This window comes from Calliphora vicina, chromosome 3, assembly GCF_958450345.1.
Source record: "Calliphora vicina chromosome 3, idCalVici1.1, whole genome shotgun sequence".
Classification (NCBI taxonomy): Eukaryota; Metazoa; Arthropoda; class Insecta; order Diptera; family Calliphoridae; genus Calliphora; species Calliphora vicina.
The window spans coordinates 130664913-130688290 of NC_088782.1; the positions used below are offsets into that span (position 1 = coordinate 130664913).

The 23378-nt window shown below is 28.1% G+C and overlaps 1 long non-coding RNA gene across 1 annotated transcript in view; it reads right to left on the reverse strand.

Moving 5' to 3' along the window:
- LOC135955005 (uncharacterized) overlaps positions 1–6412 on the reverse strand; it is a 279045-nt gene extending 272633 nt beyond the window's left edge. The window contains exon 1 of the long non-coding RNA XR_010576276.1: positions 6287–6412. This is a non-coding gene — a long non-coding RNA (uncharacterized LOC135955005). The remainder of the gene's footprint in view (positions 1–6286) is intronic.
- Between the last annotated feature and the right edge of the window lie 16966 nt (positions 6413–23378).

Consider the following 23378-nt stretch of genomic DNA (forward strand, 5'->3'; position numbering starts at 1 on the left):
GAAAGTAAATTTAGACAAGACACAGAAACAATATCAACCTAACGACAACAATAGCAACAAACACAAGTATAACAATTACAAATTGCAATAGAAACGATGGGGCAACAAACCACATACTTGTAGTGCATTCCCTGATTCAACAAACAGTAAACAGCAGAGGAATTCCATAAATATAGAAAAATTAAACAAGTTCTACACAAAAATCTAATATAAATTGCAAATTTCAGAATTATAGTCAGCATGTTGCTTCTCATATTAGTAGCTTAAAATTCAGCTTAATTTGTAGAACAAGAAAGGCCTTCGATATTAAAAAACAAAGTCTTTCAAAAATAATTTAATGTCCCATATTTACTTTCATATTGCATCACATTCGATCAACGCTACAATTGTAATCGCCGGCTTTCCAATAATAACCAACTACAAAAATAATACATTTTATATTAACGGATTTATATTTTTGGCAGACAAGTTGTCAACATTTCAAAGTCAAGTCATGTGGGTTACTTTGTATGAGTAGAAACATGCCGCTTCAAAAGCGACACAAATAAACCAACGAAAAAAACACTAAAAATCCCCATAACGCGCAAGATTTAATGGATTTATTGATTTGGCAAAGCAGACAATTTGTTGTACAAATACCAAACAAATTAAGTAATTGCAAAAAATAACAAAAGGAAACAAAGGAAAATCAAAAGAAGTACATATAGCTATATTTTGTTTATTAACTACATAAATATGTGTAAATACATACATATTTATAAGCAAATCTGTGATGTTTTGAAACATTTTCTTAAATCCCATTAAAAAATGTGACCATCATCATCATCTGTGACCACCAATTCCCATTTCAAAATCAAAGTAGATTTAATGAACTTTATTAGCGTTTATGATTATCGCTTTGTCAGTTTGTATGTCAATCTACATCAATAGTTGATGCGCATACATCCGTCCAGGTATTAAGTGTCAAGCCAAATGGATGGATGGTAGATGTATTCGTAGTATAGGTTTCATACTCTTTCAGTGGCATGTATATTAGGATGGGCCTTCAAAAACATTTATGTTCAAGCCCAGCAAAATTATAGAAATGACTTGAATTTACACAATAACTCACTTTTGAATGACTACTACATACCGTTTGCACTACTTAGTAGTAGTCGTATAATGACATATTTATTGTCTGTTATACAACTGCCTACTTTCTGTGAGATGTAACTATCAATGACTTATTTAAGACATAACTTGTAACTAGTTTCAGCGGTATTAAAGTATTGACTGGTTGTGATAGGTATTTGTCACCAATGACAAGATAATAATTATTTAAATTGCTAAGTGAAGTGCCTGAATTTTAAATTTTAATTTATTACTGGGAGAGTTAGGCGTAAGCGATGGAATAAAAATAATAAGATAATTCCAAAGTCATTTTTCATAAAGAATAATAAGTACATATTTTTAAGCAATTTATAAAATGATAAAGTTTACGAAATCACTATGATTCCAATATTTTGTGAAAAATGCACAACCACTACAAAACAAAAAATTATCTTTTTAGAAATATCATTTAAATAAACAAAATTTAATTTGAATAATGTCTTGTTTTTGGTTCCAAATGGAGCCTACCTAATGTACGAGTAGCTATATATTGTTTACAGTTTAACTGAAATGATGCCAAGATTGGTTTCTTTAAGTCATTCAAATAGCAATAAATTGATAAAGAAACAATTCACACACATTTCAAAATATTTGGATGAAATTATATGATTATTAAAATACAAAAATTGTTATCTGATTAACTAATAATGTTTTCATATGTTAATGGATTCAATATAGGAATAATTAAAGCCAAATTTTTATCTTGTGGGAAAACTTGGATCTTAAAATACCAGGGTTTAGGTGTACATCCTTCAGTTTTATCTGACTAAAGGCTGGTATATATAGAATTTGGATTTGTTGAGTTTATATATAACCAAGAAAATTAACTCCTTTCAAATAAAAATGTTGGTATATGAATAGAAAAACAGTTCGAACTTTAAGATGCACTTATTTAAATGACTTAATTCTCGTTCGTTTTCACTTAGTTGTTCTATTATCGGCCACCACTTCATGTCCACAATTGGCCATGGGTACTTAGCAGGAAAACGACAATAACACCAAGCAAAAGCACGTGCACAAGTTGAGCTTATTCCCTCTACCTACTCTTCCACACACTAAGGAGTGCAATCTGCCGATATCAATTCCTTTACTCAATACGAATCATTGATATTTTTTTAATTTTTTCATTCTTTAATTTTTTTTGAGATGAAACATTTGCCTTGTGGTGTAAAAAGAGTGGATGGCTGGCTGCCTGTATGTTGGGCCATTACTATTGCATTAAAATGTCAGTCTGTCAAACTCAGAAGCACAAATCATTTTTTGATACGCATACTATGAATTTTTTCCAGTATCTGTTTGGTGTGTTTTTTTTTTTTGAACACTTCATATGTTTTCTTTGGATCAGGGATTCCCAAGTCATATTTATTGAACGAACAAAAAATGGAGGGGAATTTATAAAAAGAAGAGAAATAAGTTGTTAAGAATCATACATAGAGAAATATACTCTCCTGTCAAAGACCTAACTCAGTTGTCAAAAACCTAAGTTGTGGGAATGTAATTAGTAAAAAAACTACGTGAAAAAATAAACAACACTCGTATTATTTTGAGTAATTTCTTTGTTTGAGTTTTTTTTCTAGTTTCCGCTTTATGTGTGTTTCTCTGTGGAGACACACATATTCAAAATATTGAAATAATCGATTTCAAAATTTTACAAAAAAATTTTAATTTTTTGATGTTGTCATTATGAAGACCCTGGTGTCTTTAAGTGCCGATCACTGGTTGAAATGAATTAAGAACTTCAAACATAATTCTAAGTGTTTTAAATCTATGTTCAGGGTTTTTAAAACTCCATAAACAATTTCGAAATTTCAATGATTGAGAATCCCCATAGTACGCAATGTACTCCACTATGTTGTGTACACCAAAAAAAACACTTTTTCATTCTTGGCTTGTTTTCCATGGTTTGTTTCACTCTTATTCAACTTCCAAAGTCATTTTTAATCAATTTAGTTAGAAAGCTTAAGTATAAATTGATTAATTTATCAACATACACAAATTGTTTGTTTAAGTATGTTCAAATACACAACGAAAGGAATAGAGAGATGAAGACTGATTCAACATGTGGTATGTCAGGGAAACATCCTGTTTTTCAGTTAAATAATAATTCAAGTCTACCCCTCTCCAACCAACTTGAGTAGACTTGATGATTAAACTACAAATGTGTGCGAGTATACACTTAATGTCATAATAAATGTCCAATTTTTTTTGTTGGTTCTTACTGCTTTTTTCGTTTCATCTGGTATGGAATAGAAATCATCATCATTATGTGTGTGTTAAGAAAATCTATTCATTGGTATGATAGAAGAGGATTTATTAATGAAAACGTTGTATGAACTGGAGCAGACAACAAAATGTTGCTTGTGCTTGAAAGCAAGAACATTTTCAGAAACTGAACACGCAATGTTGCATTTTTATGCGAGTTTGAATTTGCAAAAGGAATTAATTTGAAAATCAATAATAATTATTTTCAAGAGAAAAGTTATAAATCTATTGGAAAAGTATGTGTGATTTAAAGCAATCATTATATTTAGATTAATTAAAAAATTACTCTTAGATAAGTCAAACTTAGAGTTGTAGACATTAATATAAGCACTAAAAGCTAAAAATACATTCATTTAATTATAACTTTAATGCAGTTTTTTACCTGTCAGATATTAATATTACACATAGACAAAGTAATAATTTACATATATAAAATAAATATTTTCCAACATCAACCATATTTAAAATATAGTTTTATAATACAACATAAATGACTTTCCAATCAAACAACTTTTATATGTATGTACATATGTTTAAAATGAAATATTGCTCAACATTTGGACAGTTACGTTGGTTTTAAAAACTACCTGTAAACTGGTATATCGTGTAACCTTTCATAACCCTATACCCTTATTAACTTCCCGTACCTCTTCCGTGTGTTTCTGCCTACATAATTTTCATTTCATATGAATTCTTGTACGATTATTTACCTTAAATCATCAATCATCCGATGATTTTTTCTACATATTTTTAAACATGTAAAGTTGTTGTGTCTAAAAGCGTTAATCTTTCATGTTCAGAGAGAGGCCTCAGCAAGAAATAAGATTTCTTAAGACATCATCTACATACAATGAAAACAACAAATTTGACTGTATTTATGATTAAATCAAATAAAAATTGGATTTTAAATAGAGAGATTTACATGTGTTTGCTTTCAATGCTGAGGTGTTACAATGACCCAAGAAAAAATAAAAAAAATATAAAAAGAATCCAACAAATTAACATGAAATTTAATGTTGCAGGTAATAAATAATAAATCGAAATGAATGATTTTTGTTTGAAAATGAGTGAGAGTATGAAATTTGAAGAAAAACTGTTTAAATTCCCAAAGAAATGCGGGCATTATTACAATTAAATTTCTGTTAAAGTTTTCAAATTAGATTTATTTATGGCACTTGTATGTTTCTTTATTTTTGCCATTAGTTGCGAGTACTCTTAGCTGCCTTTTTTCATTTCTATTTCAAACTAATTTAACAAAGCAAAAATCTATTAATAAATAATTTGTGTTGCCTTTTTTGTACTTTAAACCAGACGCAAATTCATTAAAATTAATTAAAATTCTGCAAAACGGAAAAAGTGTAGAAAAATAAACTAAACCAAATGTTGAAATTGTGAATTTGTTTTTAAGCAAATAAAACTATTTATTTTTGTTAAATACACTCATAAAAAGTCTGTATGCAGTGAGAACAAAATAAATAGCTCCAGTTATAATTATACTACAACATTTGTTTAAAGATAACAAGCTAAGTTTTAGCAAATCGTTTTTTCAAGTGTAATTTGCCAACCAAACGTGCCTGTCTATGCGAGAGGATTGTGTCTACAAAAGACGAAAAATAAACAGAAAAAAGTTTCCTAAAAAGCCATCAAATTCAAAATGAACAAAGAACACTTTGAAAAGCATACAAAAACAGCAAAAATATATTATTGGCATTATGTTCTCACATTTGCAAAATAATTCTTTTGGCATGTTTTCGTAATAAAGAACTAAATGAAAAAAACAAACAGAAACAAAAACAAAAACCTAAAAAATATATTTCAAATCCCAACTTTTAGATTTTAGCTTTAAAAAAATATAAAAAATACATACTAAACTATTGTATTTCTCCCATATGAGAACCGTGTGTGTGTTTGTGTTTAAATGTACTACAATGCAACAAAATCCAGATACTTTGTTGTGTATCTGCTAAAGTAAATATTCAAAGGTTCGAATACAGCCAATATACATTACAACTCGTATACATAGTTTTAAACATTCAAAGTCGTTTGGCAATAATGTTAGATGAAAACTGAATTTTGCCATAATGGCGTTAAAACAAAATTAATGACACCATGAATATGACAAATATTTACTGTTTTAGCCTTAGCAATAATACATTTTTTTGCGCTTGATTTTTTCAAAGATACAGCTTCAAAGAACCCAAAAACAATACCACAATAACAAGAAAAAGAGAATATTTTAAGTTAGAACATCATAAATTATAACTGAAATATTTTTATGATAATTAAATAAGCATTTTTCTTGTTTATATGCGGTCACAACGAATTGGTAAAGTACCCTTCACCAACACAACAGCCAAGTATATATTAGTAAAAGACTTTGGAACATATTTACATTCCCAAATATCAAAAACCATAAATATCTCTTAAAATACATGAACAATTTTTTAAAAAATCCGGAGTAGTCCCTTAAATTTTTCAAATACATTTTATTACTTAGCAAAAAGAAACAAATAAAATAATATGAAGTGAATTCTGATTCGAATCATTCAAAGACTTTTTTTAAAAGAATTCATTCAGTGATGAACTAATTTATAATAGAACTCGTTCCTTAATATATACAATTTATATTAATTCAAATACAATCCAAATTGAACGAAAATAATATAATATTCATTATGAATGCTTTAATGGAAAAACTCAATTGAAAATTAATTCAATGAAACCATTCAGTAAATTTATTATTCCGGCTCAAGTTAATTATTAAGTAAAAATTTAATTTATTTATTCTGAAAAATTAATACAAATACTTGAATAAATATTTTTCTATACAAAGATATTTATTTTAATTATATTTTTAACAATAAATATGGCTTACCTTTTACAAGTCAAATGATTCCTTTCAATGAAATATTGCACAAAATGATATATTACCTTCAGTGTTGCCAGATACTTTCTAAAAATACCAAAATCTATGTAGCCAACTATACATTTTGACTTAGACAAAAACTAGTTCAAAAAGTCAAAACTTTGTGCTCTAGTTGTTAAAATAAATATATCCAAAATATGAATTTATAAAGATACCAAAAACACGAAAAAAGCAATATGAAATAAAAATTATACCTATACAAACAAAAAATATGCATTTATGGAGAGTTATGCTCTGAAAATACAAATATACATTTAACTATTTATTAAAAAACAAAACATGTATATTCCAGTACAAGTTTAAAAAGTAAAAAAACATAAATCCTAGTTAAGAATTACAAATTTATATTAAACATACATATACAGTAATTTTGACTTACCTGCACAATCAAGTTTTCACGATATTTTGTGCAGGTAAGTTAAAAATGCAGTTAACCTCAATGCACTTACCTGCTCATTGATGCTGGTAAGTGCATTTACAGTTTACTGTCCAAAAAAGCAGCTAACGGCAAATAATTTACATGAAGCTTTGTGATTTTCCGTCTTAAAATAACGTCAAATTGATATTTTAGCTACTTTTAAAATTATTAAGAAGTTTACAACATATTTTTTCATTCAAAATCGTATTTTTCTTATTTGTTTTGATTTAATTTTGTATTAGGCAGCTAAATTAAATTTTTTTCATGAAAACCAATTATAGCTTCCAAAAGTATTATGCACTTATCTTAAATGAACAATGCACTTAAATTAACGAATTTATATGGAGTTTGGTAAATAAATATACAAAGAACAAGTTTTGTGCACTTATATGCAAAATGCTCTGAAGTAAAAGGCAGGTAAGTCAAAACTACTGTATTTGTATACAATTATTTTTTTTTTTTTAAATTTCTACTAAACCATATTTATTCACAATAAAAAATTGTAAAATATGTAGGTTTATTCTAATATCCCATAATAATCTTATGCAAATTGTATACAAATAAAGTAAATACCTACATTTATTGAGACAAATCATTTCATTCATAAAATTTATCAAAACTGTTCTTAGCTACAAATATGCATTTATATAAGGGCATAAATGTTCTAGAGAAATATCGAATTCAAGTTTATTACGCGAAATAAACGTATCTTTCGTATATGAAATACCTATTTAGTTTCATTAATTATTTACATTATTAATTTTGAAAATTTAAAAATACATATTTAAGAAAATTTTTAAAAACAAAATATGTACCTAGTAAGTTTCTCAATTTTTAAATAAAATGAAATGTTAATTAATTTCTGAATATATTCTAGCACTATATTTTGTAAACCTTTTAATAGGAAATGTTGTTTGTTATTTAAATTAAATAAAAAGTATTAAATCTATTTCCCTTTCAATAAATAAACTCAATCCCTAACAAGAAAAATAATTTCAATAACTGGCAACACTTCACGGTATGTACATCAAAATGCGTAATTTTGCAATTTTTTTTAAGTCTATTTACTAGTGTTGTTGTAAAACACTCCGCGATTCGTCTTTAGAAGACTTACAACAACGGACAACGAAACGTAGCGAACGACATGCACGACACGGAAAACTTCCATACACTTTTTTTATTACACAATAATAATTGAATTGCTTTTTATTATTTGCCACTAAAAACAAAAACATACACCGGCAAATAAAAAGTGGATATTTATTAAACACTTCTTTAAATATTATTGAAACTAGCACACAATAATTTAACTGATATTAACAATATTTCTTAATTTATTTAATTTTATTTAACATTTTCACAACCACTTCTTATTATTTTACGAGAACCCGACACGTACCGTAATAATTGCATTAAAAAACTGAAAATCATAAAGCAAACACACAAATTAAAGAAAGTGAAATAGCGGAAAAAACAACAACACAAGTAGGAGATTGAGAGGAGGGAGAGCTTATGTAAAGCATAAAAGTAAAATAACAACAACAATAAGCTTAGTAAAATGCAAGTATCAATAGTAACAACAGCAATATTATTAGTGAGTGACAAGTTTATTTTCTACTCTAATTAATTTTACTACTTGCTTTAATATAAGAAGAGTTGCCAATGTTCCTATATGCATTTTTTGTTACTTTTTAACTATTAATTAAAAAACATTTAAGTTCTAATTTAAAAATTTTAAATGCAAATTTTTATACACTTACATATATTTGTATACAAATATTTTTTAATTATAGTTTTTATTCACAATAAAAAATTATAAAATATGTACATATGTATATTCAAATATGCCATAATAATGCATGCAAATTGTATACAAATAAAAGTAAATATGGATAGATATGCATTTATAACAAAATATTCAATAAACTTATCATTCGATTATAAAATTTCTATTTAGTTTCATTAATTATTTAAGTTATTAAATTTTTTGTTATTTAAAAATACTGTTATATATAAGAGAATTTTTAAAACAAATTATGTTTCTCAATTTTAAAATAACATCGAATAAATTTTAGTTCTGCACTATATTTTATGAAACTTTCAATATCATTTAAAACAAAGTTGCTTTTTATTTAAATAAAATGTATTATTGTTACATTATCAATTTCCCTTTCTAAAAGTAAGCTTAATCCCTAGAAAGAAAACAAATTTCAATAACTGGCAACACTTTACGGTATGTGCATCAAAATGCGTAATTTTGCACAAATGTTTTAAGTCATTTATTAGTGTTATTGTAAAACACTCCGCGATTCGTTTTTAGAAGACTTACAACAACAACGGACAACGAAACGTAGCGAAAGACATGCACGACCCGGAAAACTTCCATACACTTTTTTTATGCACTTTTGTCAAACACACAATATTAATTACATACATTTCTTTTTATTATTTGAATAATTATTAACATTAATATGCAATTATTATTGTGCTTAACAAACATACCAACATCAATTATACATAGGTAGGCACTATTATTTTAAACACATTCTATGATTTCGATTGCTACTAAAAGCAACAACACACCGGCAAATAAAATTTGGACATTTATTAAACACTTCTTTAAACAACATTATTAACACTAGACACTAAATTTAACTAATATTAAACAAAAGTTCTTGATTTGTTTATAATATTTTCACAATTAACTATAACTTTGTATTATTTTGCAAGGAACCGACGCGTACCGTAATAATTGTAATAAAAAACTGATAATCATAAAGCAAACAAGCAAATAAACGAAAGTGGAAGAAAAAAAAAACATACATATGTATGTACACACATAACATTAGTGGGAGAGTGAGAGGAGAGCTTAAGTAATGCATAAATGTTAAACAACAACAACAATAAGCTTAATAAAATACAAGTAGCAATAATAACAACAACAATATTATTAGTAAGTGACAAATTTATTTTCTACTCTAATTCATGTTACTACTTGCTTTAATATAAGAAGAGTTACCAATGTTCATTTTATTTGTAATAAAAAATGCAAAATGTGGTATAAGAACAAGGGAATATTTTTCACTGTTGGAAATGGTCTCTAATGTAGATAATTAATTATTAGATGTATTTAGGTAATTTTTCAACACTTTAAAATATATTTATTGTATACTACTATAATTCTTGATAATTGTTTAGAATTTGTTGTTACAATTACTTAAATAACTAATTGTATATGTATATTTTAAGTAAATTAGAAATACCTACATTTTATTATTCAAATATATATATTATATTATTTCGCTAATTTCTAGCAAATAATGAAATTACAAGAAGAAAAAAATAAATGAATATGAAGTGAATTCTGATTCAAATGCACTAATTAAATATGTGCTTAATTCATTAAAATTTAAAATGAAACTCCGTAAATCCGTTCCCAAATAAACTAATTATTTAGCTTAATTCAAAGGGTTATATTTATGCTATATGCACCAAAACAGGAAAAATTTAATATGAAATAAAAATTATTTACAAACAACAAATTTGTATGCATTTATGGAGAATTGTGCTCTGAAAATAGCAAATATGCATTTTTGTTACTTTTTAACTATTAATTAAAAAACATTTACGTTCTAATACAATTGAAGAATTATGAAAAGTAGGAAAAAAAAATTTTAAATGCAAATTTTTATTACACTTACATATATTTGTATACAAATATTTTTTAATTATAGTTTTTGTTCACAATAAAAAATTATAAAATATGTACATATGTATATTCGAATATGCCATAATAATGATATGCAAATTGTATACAAATAAAAGTAAATATGGATAGATATGCATTTATAACAAAATATTCAATAAACTTATCATTCGATTATGAAATTTCTATTTAGTTTCATTAATGCTTTAAGTTATTAAATTTTATTATTTAAAAATACTGTTATACTTATATAAGAGAATTTTTAAAAACAAATTATGTTTCTCAATTTTGAAATAACATCGAATAAGTTTTAGTTCTGCATATATTTTATCACTATATTTTATGAAACTTTCAATAAGAAATATCATTTAAAACAAAGTTGCTTTTTATTTAAATAAAATGTATTATTGTTACATTATCAATTTCCCTTTCTAAAAATAAGCTTAATCCCTAGAAAGAAAACAAATTTCAATAACTGGCAACACTTTACGGTATGTGCATCAAAATGCGTAATTTTGCACAAATGTTTTAAGTCTATTTATTAGTGTTATTGTAAAACACTCCGCGATTCGTTTTTAGAAGACTTACAACAACAACGGACAACGAAACGTAGCGAAAGACATGCACGACCAGGAAAACTTCCATACACTTTTTTTATGCACTTTTGTCAAACACACAATATTAATTACATACATTTCTTTTTATTATTTGAATAATTATTAACATTAATATGCAATTATTATTGTGCTTAACAAACATACCAACATCAATTATACATATGTAGGCACTATTATTTTAAACACATTCTATGATTTCGATTGCCACTAAAAGCAACAACACACCGGCAAATAAAATTTGGACATTTATTAAACACTTCTTTAAACAACATTATTAACACTAGACACTATAATTTAACTAATATTAAACAAAAGTTCTTGATTTGTTTATAATATTTTCACAATTAACTATAACTTTGTATTATTTTGCAAGGAACCGACGCGTACCGTAATAATTGCAATAAAAAACTGATAATCATAAAGCAAACAAGCAAATAAACGAAAGTGGAAGAAAAAAAAACATACATACATAATATAAGTGGGAGAGTGAGAGTAGAGCTTAAGTAATGCATAAATGTTAAACAACAACAATAAGCTTAATAAAATGCAAGTAGCAATAATAACAACAACAATATTATTAGTGAGTGACAAGTTTATTTTCTACTCTAATTCATTTTACTACTTTCTTTAATATAAGAAGAGTTGCCAATGTTCATTTTATTTGCAAAAAAAATTAAAATGTGGTATAACAACAGGGGAATTTGTTCTATGTGGGAATTGGTCTATAATGTAGATAATTATTTATAAGTGTAGTTAATGTTTAAATAGTTAAAAATGCAGTTATTTTCTGGATGTGGTAAGAATTAGACACAAGTAAGGGGCTTAATAATGTGTTGTTAAGTGTGGTTGTAAACCATATTTACATTGAGACATTATAAATGTCTAAGACCCCTTTCACACTAGGCAATTTAGTTGCGCAAGTCTCTTGCCCAACAACAAAATAGCATGCAAAATTGTCGTCTCCTTAACCCGACATTACCTCTGGCATCAGCAAACACAAGAGACTTGCGCAACTAAATTGCCTAGTGTGAAAGGGGTCTTAGACATTTATAATGTCTCAATGTAAATATGGTTTACAACCACACTTAATTTTACAAGTAAAACTTGAGTGTATGTAATTCTTATTATCTTTATATGTAGATTTATTTGTATTACACCCTTAGCTTACCTAAAGTCTTCGGGAAAAGGTTTCCTACTATATGTTTTTTTTATTATTAGTACTTTGTTGACTTTTATTCAAAATGGACCCTTTTTTTAATTTTTTTTGCTTCAAAGAAAGCTTAAGTCTTTTCCTTTAAGAGGTTTTTTGTCGCTTAGTGGGATGCAAGTGGGATATAGCAAATAAATGTAAATGTAATAAATGTAACTCAAGACATATAATTTTCGACTTTTTTTGGCCCTTTTTAAAATTTTTTTAAACAATTAAACATTTATATACCACTAAGTCTCTTTAAAACTCTAATGTGTTAGGTACTTTTGCAACGAACGGATCCAAAATTTATAAATTGTATGTATATATTTCTCTGATATAAGAATTATATTATTATGGACTGGTCCTCACAAAAGTTGGTAGGATTTATTTTCATATATACTTGTTTATTTCCAATTGTTAATGTTCATTTAATATTCATTTAGTAAAAGATAATTTTATTAAAAATTAATTTAAAATGATAAATCATATAAAAACTCAAAACGCAACGGACAACACAAAAGCACCCTCTTATAAGATGTTTAAAAATTTGACTCGGTACTGCATATTTGCAATATGAATTATTGGGAATCACAATGAATGGACTTAAAAATTCCAAAATATAAAAATATAGGAAGACGTAGTGTGCAAAATTTATGTTTTATACAGTTTATTGTGAAAAAAACAATGACAAGGAACAAGGAACAAGTACTCCAGTAAATTTAAAATTAAAGTTATTGAAGACTGGAAGACGGGCTTATCACTACATGAATTTAGTAAAAAATATTCAATTAACAGATCAGTTATTTCCAGGCTCGTTTCAAATTTTTTTAAAACTGGTCGAAAATCTCCGGTGCATTCTGGAGGTCGTTCGCCAAAAAAAAAACACGATATTATGATTCCTTGATCAAAAGAGCAATACAAAGAGATCTTATAGCATCAGCTATTCAAGTACGAACAAGTTTAAGATTATGCGTTAGCGAAAGAACAATTCGTAGAAGAGTAGTAGAAGCCCGATTATTCAGCTGAGAAAAAAACATTTCACTCAGCTAAGAACAAGAAAGCTAGACTGAAATTTGCCAAAGCCCACATCGACTGGAGTATCCAAAAATTAAAGACAGTACTGTTTCCTGCCGAATCCAAATACAACTTAAAAAGTTCCGCTGGAATAAGGCGTGTACGCTGACCAAAAGGAGGAAGACTGAATCCTAAGTATTGCAAAGGAACAATTAAAGGATTTGGGGCAAATCATAAAATTTATGGGATTATGGATCGGTTCATGTACTGTGATGTATTGAAAGCTGAAGAAGAGATGCCAATTATAGGGAGCTTCCAACAGGATAACGATCCTAAGCTCCCCTCCAAAGTTTGTAAGACTTGGCTACACAGCAATAAGATTCAAGTTCTTCATTGGCCTGGTCAATCTCCCGATCTCAATCCTATTGAGAACTTGTGGCACATTGTTAACATGAAAATAAATCGTGAAAATTGTTGAAATAAGGATCGGAAATTTTCACGATTTATTTCATGCCGTTAAAATAGCCTGGGAAGGAATATCGAAAAACGCCATAAAAACATATTATCTTCTATGCCAAAGGATGTTCTTGTGCCATCCAAAACAAAGGATTTGCAACAAAAAATTAACTAAAATTTTTTTTTTATAGTATATCCTTGAAGGCGTGCTTTAGTGTTGTCCGTTTCATTTTCTACCTTAAAATACTACTGTATGTTTCAGTCATTTTCTGAAGGGGACCATGTATGAGGACTAGGGACAAAGGGTGTGTTCGTCAATGCAGTAAATTTGTGCATCACTGATGCCACGACCTGCAAACCTTTGCAACATATAACTTAATGATGCATTGGTTGCACAAATTTGCGGCATCACTGCCAACAATTTGCATTAAAAAACGTTTGACGTAAAGCAATAATCGCAAATATGCTTTTTCGAACGCTAAACTTTTAAATTGCTGCAGTGATGCAATCATACTGAATTTACGAACACACCCAAATGTAGCCCAATTTCCGCCATACTTTACAGTTTAATTTCGGAATATTAGAACTAATTTGTGCAAAATTTTATGACTGTTCAAACAATATTCCGGGGGACAGTTCTATGGAGCTAGGGGAAATCATGGACCCTTTTCAATACCAAACAAACCTTATCAACTGAGAGTATATGCGAAAAATGTAAGCCAGCTGTCTGCTTTCGTTTGTTCCGTGTTTTAAACACAACAATACTTTTATAGTTATTTTATTTTAAATCAGTGATGTTCAAAAATAAAAATGAAGATGTATTGGTGAGAGAGCTACCCAGCAAACAAAATGTCAAACCCTTAAAATAAGAAATAAATAAAGAATGTTTAGATTTAGAATTTTTGCCAGATATAACCAATTTATTAAATGAATGTAATTTAAATTTTAAGGAAATAAAAGAATATACATTATACGGCCGAAATTCTCTCAATTTTTTTATTTATTTCTGACATTGTTGTTTTTTGTTCAATTGTAATTGAAACGCGTGTGTTTGCTATGCTTCGTCTAAAGACCAACCAACAACAATGCTTAATGAATTTCTGAAAAATGAGACATTTGTTATACTCTTTTAAAGAGAATAGGAATATGTGTGTTGTTACTCAGCGCGAAAGCACAATGAAATGAACATCATTGTTTTAAATATTAATATAGGGGGAGAAAACAAACATTTTCGACAAAAATTGTGCAGTTTCAATTGTAAATGACTTTTAAACTGCCTTACCAATTTTTACACGATTTACTATGAACTAACTCAATACAAAAGTTATAAAATTTTCAGTTTTGTTATTGATTTCTCACTGTTATAATTTTAAGAATACGGGTATAAATATGAAATATTTAAAATAAATAATTCTTATTGTTGAATTTGATGTTTTTTGACGTTTAACTAAAATCCCCAGTCCCTATTGGCACCCCTAATAGGTACCTATGTCTGTTTTAAGTGAAATGAAAATGAATTGTTTGATGGGTTTAAGAAATCATCCTGGATAAGCGAATTTAAAAAATATTAAAGAACTGTCATTGTTTTTATACGTTAAGTATTAAATAAGTAAAATAAAAACGTATGTATATGTTCATAAAATGCAGTCTTAAAAGTAAATAAACTTTAATTTTGTTCATAAAATTTACAGCTGTTAAAAAATAACTCATTTGTTTAAAACAATTTTCCAATCAGTTAAACATTGGTTTTAATACATATGTACATATTCCCAATCAAAATCTTTCTAAAAACTATCACTGATTTTAACCCACTCACTCTTTCATTCACTTTTATGCACATGTTATAAAAATTTAATCAATTGATTTTTTGAACGATCAGGTGTTCAGGTGTCTATACACAATATCGGTTTTTCATAATACATACCTCATTTTTTGTTGTTATTTGCTTTGAAAACTATAAACAGAATAAGATTTTCAGATTTAATAAAACATTATGGTGTGGAAAAAAATCAATTAGCGGTTTTAAATTCCATTTAAAAAACCATCACGCCTTAATCACAATGTTTTTTTATCATCATTTTATTTAAGTTTTTTTCTCCATATTCTTTATATTCAGTGTGTAACTGATACTTCATTCATCCATATCAAGGCATTTTTGATTAAGTACACAGAAAAACAAAGCAAAACTAACACATACTACGTTTCTTTTTTTTAAATAAAATTAAATATATATCGCTTTAAATGCAAAATACTAAAACCATCATCAAAATATCAAATTTCAAAATATTATAGTCTTATATGACTATGTATTTATATATGTATGTACGAGTAAAACAAACAGCAACAACAACAAAAGGGGAAAATATTAACAGATTCCAACCAAATCAAGCTCAGTCGAACCATAAGTTTTTTGGTAAATCTGGTACGTAAAACAGCAACATGTTGGAAGCCTTATAAAATATTTTATTTTATATTTTGTCATTTTTCTTTATTATTCCTAAAAACGGAATTCTCCTTTAACATGCCTTTAACATAATTGAGGTGGCCATTTATTTTGTTCAATACAATTTAAAAATTTCTAAAATAAACCTCATCGCCATAACTTGTGTATTTTTATTTACTTATCGGGATTTTCACTATTTATGAAGGCACGAGTTTGAAATTTCGTTCTACAATAATTTTTCCGAAAATGTTCAAGAAATCGTAAAACTACTCCTTGACAAGATAATTTAATAGTCATAGAGTTTAAGAAATTCACAAAAATAACAACCGCGGATGTTATCAATACATAATCTAAAATTGTTAATTAGTTGTCGAACTATTAGCCTCAGGGCAAATTAGGCTGGTGATGGTAAACATTTTTAGAGAAATCTATATTCGGTTGTGTATTTTGGACGGATATAGCTACGCTTTTTATTACTACATATTTCAATTTCTCCTCCAAACTCAGATTTTCCACAAAAAAACTTTGTTTGATAAATTCAGACCAATATCTTTTGTATAATCTGCTTCTACATTTAAGATATTAATTTCCACTGGTCACCCTGTCGATCTCCAATTACCAACTAATAAACAATACGTGTTGAAACCTTTAGTCCTCAAGACAAGTTATACCAAACTCAAACTTCTACCAAAAAACAAAAAAAAAACCTTAAACAAATATTTCAACAAAAAAACAGCAACAACAACAGAAAAAAACGATTATTTATAAAAAACCCCGGTTAAAAGAAAGTCCATATGTATGTAAATTATATCTGTGGTTTGGTTAATTAATTTTCCCACAAACAACAACAAGAAATAACATGTTGCTGTTGTTGTTGCTGACCAAGTGCTCAAAAATCTGAGAATCTTCTTGCATGGCACAAAACAACTAAATAAAATAATAATTTAACTTTTGAACGAAAATAATGGCAGTTGTCAGACGTAAATATGCTTTGAATTTATTTTGTTTGGAACAAAAAAATACAAAAGAAAATCCATGAAAATGTTTTTTATTTTTACAACAAAATCGGGGATTAATTAAATACTTTAACCCATGGAGGTGAAGTAATGTAGAGCGAGTTATATCTTACACTTAAATGTATGTATAAAGTGTAAAGGATTTCCAAACTAATTATTTGTTTAACCAAAACGGTAGTTATGAGAATTAAAGTCTCATAATTTACTATATGAGACTTTAGTTCTTTGACGTATACTAATAACTTTTTATCCTGACAGCCATTTTGACGTTTATCATGACAAAACTTTATCATCTATAGACATAGGGTTATAGGCTACTGAACATTATTCGCTTATCATTTTTCGAATAGTTAAACAAAATCAAAAATATTATAAGTTGTTTGGACCTCTTATCGGATATATATATATATATATATATTTGAAAAACTCCTAAATACAGTGTATAGTTCATTCATATCCAAAAAAAACTTCAGTGGTTCTTTTTCAAATGGAATACACTTCTTATTCATTGGTCGGCAAAACGAATGGGAAATAAGTAAAAGAAATTACAATAAATATCTGGTCAACTTTAAACATACAACCATATTGTCATTATGCCGACCACTGCTTTCGAGTACCTCGCACATATAAATATTTTTCATTCACAAACTGATTTTACTCCTAGGTGATAATTTGTACTTTTAAAGGGTTAAGCAGCTGTAATCATACACCTTTTATTTTATTTTATTTAGTTTTATTTTAATGCGTAATGCGTGCATTTACGAGTACTTTTTTCTGATGGGCACAAAAACAAAACTATTTTGCATTTTTTTCTTTCAGTTTATCAGCTTCTTAGTTTAACAAAAATTCAACTTCAACTGAAGCAAACAATGAATGATAAATTGAATTAAAAAGGGTTTTATTTTCAGTTAAACGCGATTCCAAAGCACAAACGTAGAAGAAAAAATACGCCTACTCATTTCCGTTTGTTACACAGGTTTATTATTTTCCCATTAGTTAAGCGCTAAATAACAACTTTAACAAAAAAAAAAACACAAAAACCACAGAAACAAACAAAACTAACTAAAGTTAGAAAAAACAGGAGGCGTAACAAAATATGCAAAAAAGATTGTATGTATGTAGTTTTTTTTGTTTGGTTAAAATTAACATTTTTCCACAAGATGCGTAATAGAAAAGAAATTATGGAATAAATATACGAATTTAATACACTCCACAAAACAGCACAACACAACATACATGCATGCATGCATAACTAAACACACACATCTAAAAAAAATGCATGTATCAAAAAAACATTAAATAAAAAAACGAAATTAAATTAAATACAAGGGAACCACCAACAACAATAACAAAAAAAATGTTAATAAAACAAACAAAAACTGTAGAAAAATCAACAAACAAATGTTGTTATTTTTAATTACAATTTAATGACTGACTACAAGCTAAAACAAAAACACAATAACAACAACAACAACCTAAACAACATCAAGATGTTGATCCTTTTTAACCAGCCTTAGATAGAGCAAACATACACATTTGCAGACAAACATGTACTACACCAACACATTTACGCACTTGCATACACAGCTAATTAGCCAATGACAGCCAAATTATACGCTTAAATTACACGATACACAAATGCACACTTCCATATATAAAAAAACATGTACTACATACGAGGGCTAATCTGAAGAGATCTTTCAAAACCAAAGAGCTGGCGCTTGGATTGCTTTAAAATGTCGGTCAAATAACTTTAAGGTGGCCCCGATAGACTAGAAGATAGTTTTAGCTGGACTATGAGTCTGAGATTTGCCATTTCGATTCCTGCAAAAGATACTGGGTGTTTTTGCAGACAAGCTAAATGATTTCGCAGTTTGTGTTTGTTAAAAAATTAAATAAAATAATCTTTTAATATTGATTCGGGAATATTCTAAGATAGATGACTCAAAAGTGATCGTAAACTCGATCATGTGACAACTTTAAAGTAGTGTTTAGCAATGCAATACAGACTAGTTTAAAGAATGTTTAAACCAATAAATTTGAAGAATAAATCAGATTCCAATTTACATCGAATGCTCCAAAAATTGCTCTAGAGACAACATAAATTTCGAACAAATTGCAAGAGATCAGAAAAAAAACTTTAAACTTAAAGTTGCATATGTATTTAAAAGGACTTCTAAACTAACCCACGTAAGTCCGCATGTTGTTATTTTTTAAAGATACATGTATATATATTTTTTTTATTTTTATCATGCATATACATATGTATGTATTTTTTTGGTAACGTATTTAAGCGTATCCTTTTCTTACTTTAACTAGCTCTTTATTTGCTTCGTGTTGTTACTGTATTTAATGTTCATGCAATATACACAGCCACTCTCAGCTACACACAATTATATTTATAGGGGCTATAAAAACCACGGAAATGCTGCCAGCACATTTAACGCATCAGCTGAAAAATTCTACGCGTTTTTTTTTTTTCAAGCAAAAACAGAAGAATAAAACTATAAAACAGCCATAAACTACAGTGAAATTACAATTTGAAAATGTGTGTAGAGTATTTGTTTATTCTTAGAAGTACGAGTATTTAACATAATGTTGTGTCTGTCTAGCTGTAATAAAATTACATACCAAAAAAAAAACCTTTTTTCCACAATTATTGTTGTAACGTATGTTGTGCTTGTTGTTTGGTTCATGTGTGCCATAGACTGACTTCATCGTCATTATCATCATCCAAATAAAATCCAACTAACATTAGCGATACTATAATTATAAAGTGATTGCTCTAGAAACTAATGTTAAACGTGCTTACAAACAACAACAATAACACAACAGCTATGATAAAAACAAATACATCAAACAGCCAAATCTAAATACCAACCCAGAATATAACTCAAAACTAATTTTTCCTCAAATAAAACCAAAAACAAATAGACGCTGCAAGACAATACACTCGAAGAAAAATAAAACATAATTAAATATTAAAACAAATTTGTTCAGGTCTACAAAATATTGTATCTACACAATTTCCAATTGTATTTCAGAAATATTCAGTAATAACATTCGTATGGGAAATTAACTCCCAGTCACTAACAATACTACATCCTATATCTCCCTTTAAACGATTTCTATTGGACTTGAGCACTCCCATTATTTCGTTTGCTTTTTATAAGATTTTTTCCAAGTACAACACCATTTCCAAGTATTTCAGATGTTTCTAATTATATTTCGTAAATTTCTAATAATATTTCAGAATTTTCCATTCTAGTCTGGACCTATCGCATGATTTGAAAAGTCAATAGACATTTCATTACTTTTGTGTACACGACTTTTTAGAATATTGTTCTCCAATTTTTGTATCCCTTTCAAAAAATAAAATTTTTCGGGCCCATCAGAATAGGTATTTTTTGTGAGATGAAACAAGAAATAGTCAATCGGGGCTCTATCAGGTGAATAGGGCGGAAGAGCAAGCTTTTCGTAGCCTAATTCACGGAGTTTTGCCATGGAAACTGAACATGTGTGTACCCTTTTGTGCGGCAGCCATGTTGCGGAGGAAAACTTTCTCATACCCAAGTGATCATTCAAAATTGAAACCACTGAGCCATGTGAGATGCATATGGCTTTCGCGATCTCTCGCACTTTCAATCTCCGATCGGCTAACACCATATCGTGATTTTTTTTTTCAATTGTTTGCCAGTTTGACCCACCCTCATATTTAATAACAAGGTTAATTCCATTTGGCAAATAAAGGATTTAGCAAAGTGAAAAATCTAAATAATTTTTAACACTTTTTAGTAAAACATTGCATTTTTACTTATTTTAAAATCCAAATTTCCATAAAAACTGGACTTAGCTCATTTGCTCACTAAGCTAACGAAATGTTCAATTTTTAGTTCAATCTCTCAAAAATTCTTTGAGTATTTTGAAAAATATAGTTATAGTCAATTTTTAGTTTAGTTAATGATTTTATTTTCACAAACAGACAAATAAAAACAATAAGAAAACCTTAAAACATTAATAATAGAAATTCAGAAAATTACAATAAAAACAACAACAACAGACAATTTCAAAAACCAAAATTTAAGAGAATATATGTCGTTACACGAGTGTATGTGTAGAAACAAATAAACAAACATACATAACTTTAAAGCCTTTTGGTGATTATTTGTTCTCGTTTCATATGCCCAACGCTCTCTAACCTATAATTATGGGTCGTTAGGGTCGCCGGTAGTTAGTTTGTTTTTTGTTGCTTCTATTTTCTAACAAACAAATTAAAAATTTGTTGGGTTTCTGGTTTTGGTTTCGGTTTTTTACATGAATTTGGTTGAAGGCGTTACCACGTGTTTTCACAAAAAAAAACATAAATAAATAAATAAATAAATAAATAAATAAATGAATTTTTCTATCTCAAAAAAAAAAGTTAAAAACCACAAAATCATTTTTTTTTCTCAAAATTAATTGAATTATTTAGTTATGAAAATTTTCTTTATTTCCATAAATAATATTTAGCTGCAACTTTACATATGTATATTCGTACAAATAATTGGTGGTTGGTTGGTTGAGGTAAAATAAACTAGAAAATAGATAGATACAATTTGTTTGAAATTCATTTACAATTTGTATTAAATTTGTAGTTTTCCTACAATTTGGAGATGATGATTAAATTGCTTAACAAATGTCAAACCACAGCCATGATCCATCTACAATAAATGCTCTTGGAGCTCTTGGAGTACGTAGTTTAAAGTCATCATTGTCATAATCTGGCAAACAACTTCATAACAATCAGACATTGCAGCATTGTGTTGCAGCTTAGTTTTTGTATTTCTTTTCTAGCAAACACCAGCCAACCAACCACATGAGTTTTCCAAGCGAATCGAGTGGATTTTGTTACAACTTTGCAATGTTACAGTTAATTTAAATTTGAATGGTCGATAAAATATGGTATAAATGTATGTTTGGATGGATGTCAGTAACAACAGAGGTTTATTACATGACAGTCATTCCGCAAAGCTAAAGTTGATGTGCTACAATTTTGTGCAGCACTCTGTTAGCTGCATTGCATTTGGATTTATCCATCGTTATCGCCAACAAAACGTTGATCTTTTTTTTTTTGTTAGCCTGTGTAAATGACTAAATTCATTTGCCACAGTTGATTAAGGTGGCTACAACAGTTGGCTTAACAGTACAATTAAATTTAGTTGAGCCACCATGTCGAAAATTTAGCAATAATTTTAATTGCTTGCTACATTAAGTTGTGACAAATTAATTTATTTGTGGCTGATATACAGCTGCCACAAATATTAAAGGACTTCCTAGTGAAGCACAAAAAGTCAATATAAATCTATCATAATACTTAAAATTATTTTCTACAACATCAAAGAAATCGCACTTTCATTACAATAAAATCACAACTTCTGATTCAGTGAATAGGAATCGAAAATAAGTATATTCAATGCTATATTTTTTGTTCGTGCTTGGAACTGTTTTTAAATAATTTAGAATTTCATTTTAAAAATATATTAGGACGTAATTAATTTATAAAAAAAATCTAAAATACGTATTATCTAGCAGATAATATAATTTTGTTGGTTGCTACCAAGTTTTGCCATACCACATCCTCGTACCAAAACTAATAAGTAAAGCAGTGTGAATTGGAATTACCCTGCCTTTTAGAAGAATGTATACAAATAAGAGCATTAGCAACAATTTAAGAACATGCTGCACCAAGAACTAAAAAGCTCAGCGAACAAAACGAAAAAAAATACGAAAATTGTGATGACATCAAGTTTTAACAATAAACAAGCAAATGTCAAGACTGACATTGTTTTAGCCAAAGGTATGGAAGACATACGAGGCCACTAGCTTGATGTACGACATTATTGTCAAACAAATGAATGTCTCTTCGTTGGTCCGTCCTTCCAACAGCTTGTATGTCTTTCATGGAGTTGTAAGAAACAAGGTACGAACGAGACCACTTTGTACAAGAGCATTACTTAGTCGGTATTCCAAGCAACTCTTGTTTAAAGTGCAGTTTTTTCTTTAGCTTCTGTTGTTGCTGTTTTAATGTTGTTGTGGTTTATTTAACAACTTGGTTGGGACGAAAACAAAGACAACGACGACAATGATGTTGAACGGATATGCAAATCGATTGCAATTTACGAAATTATGCAAACAAAATC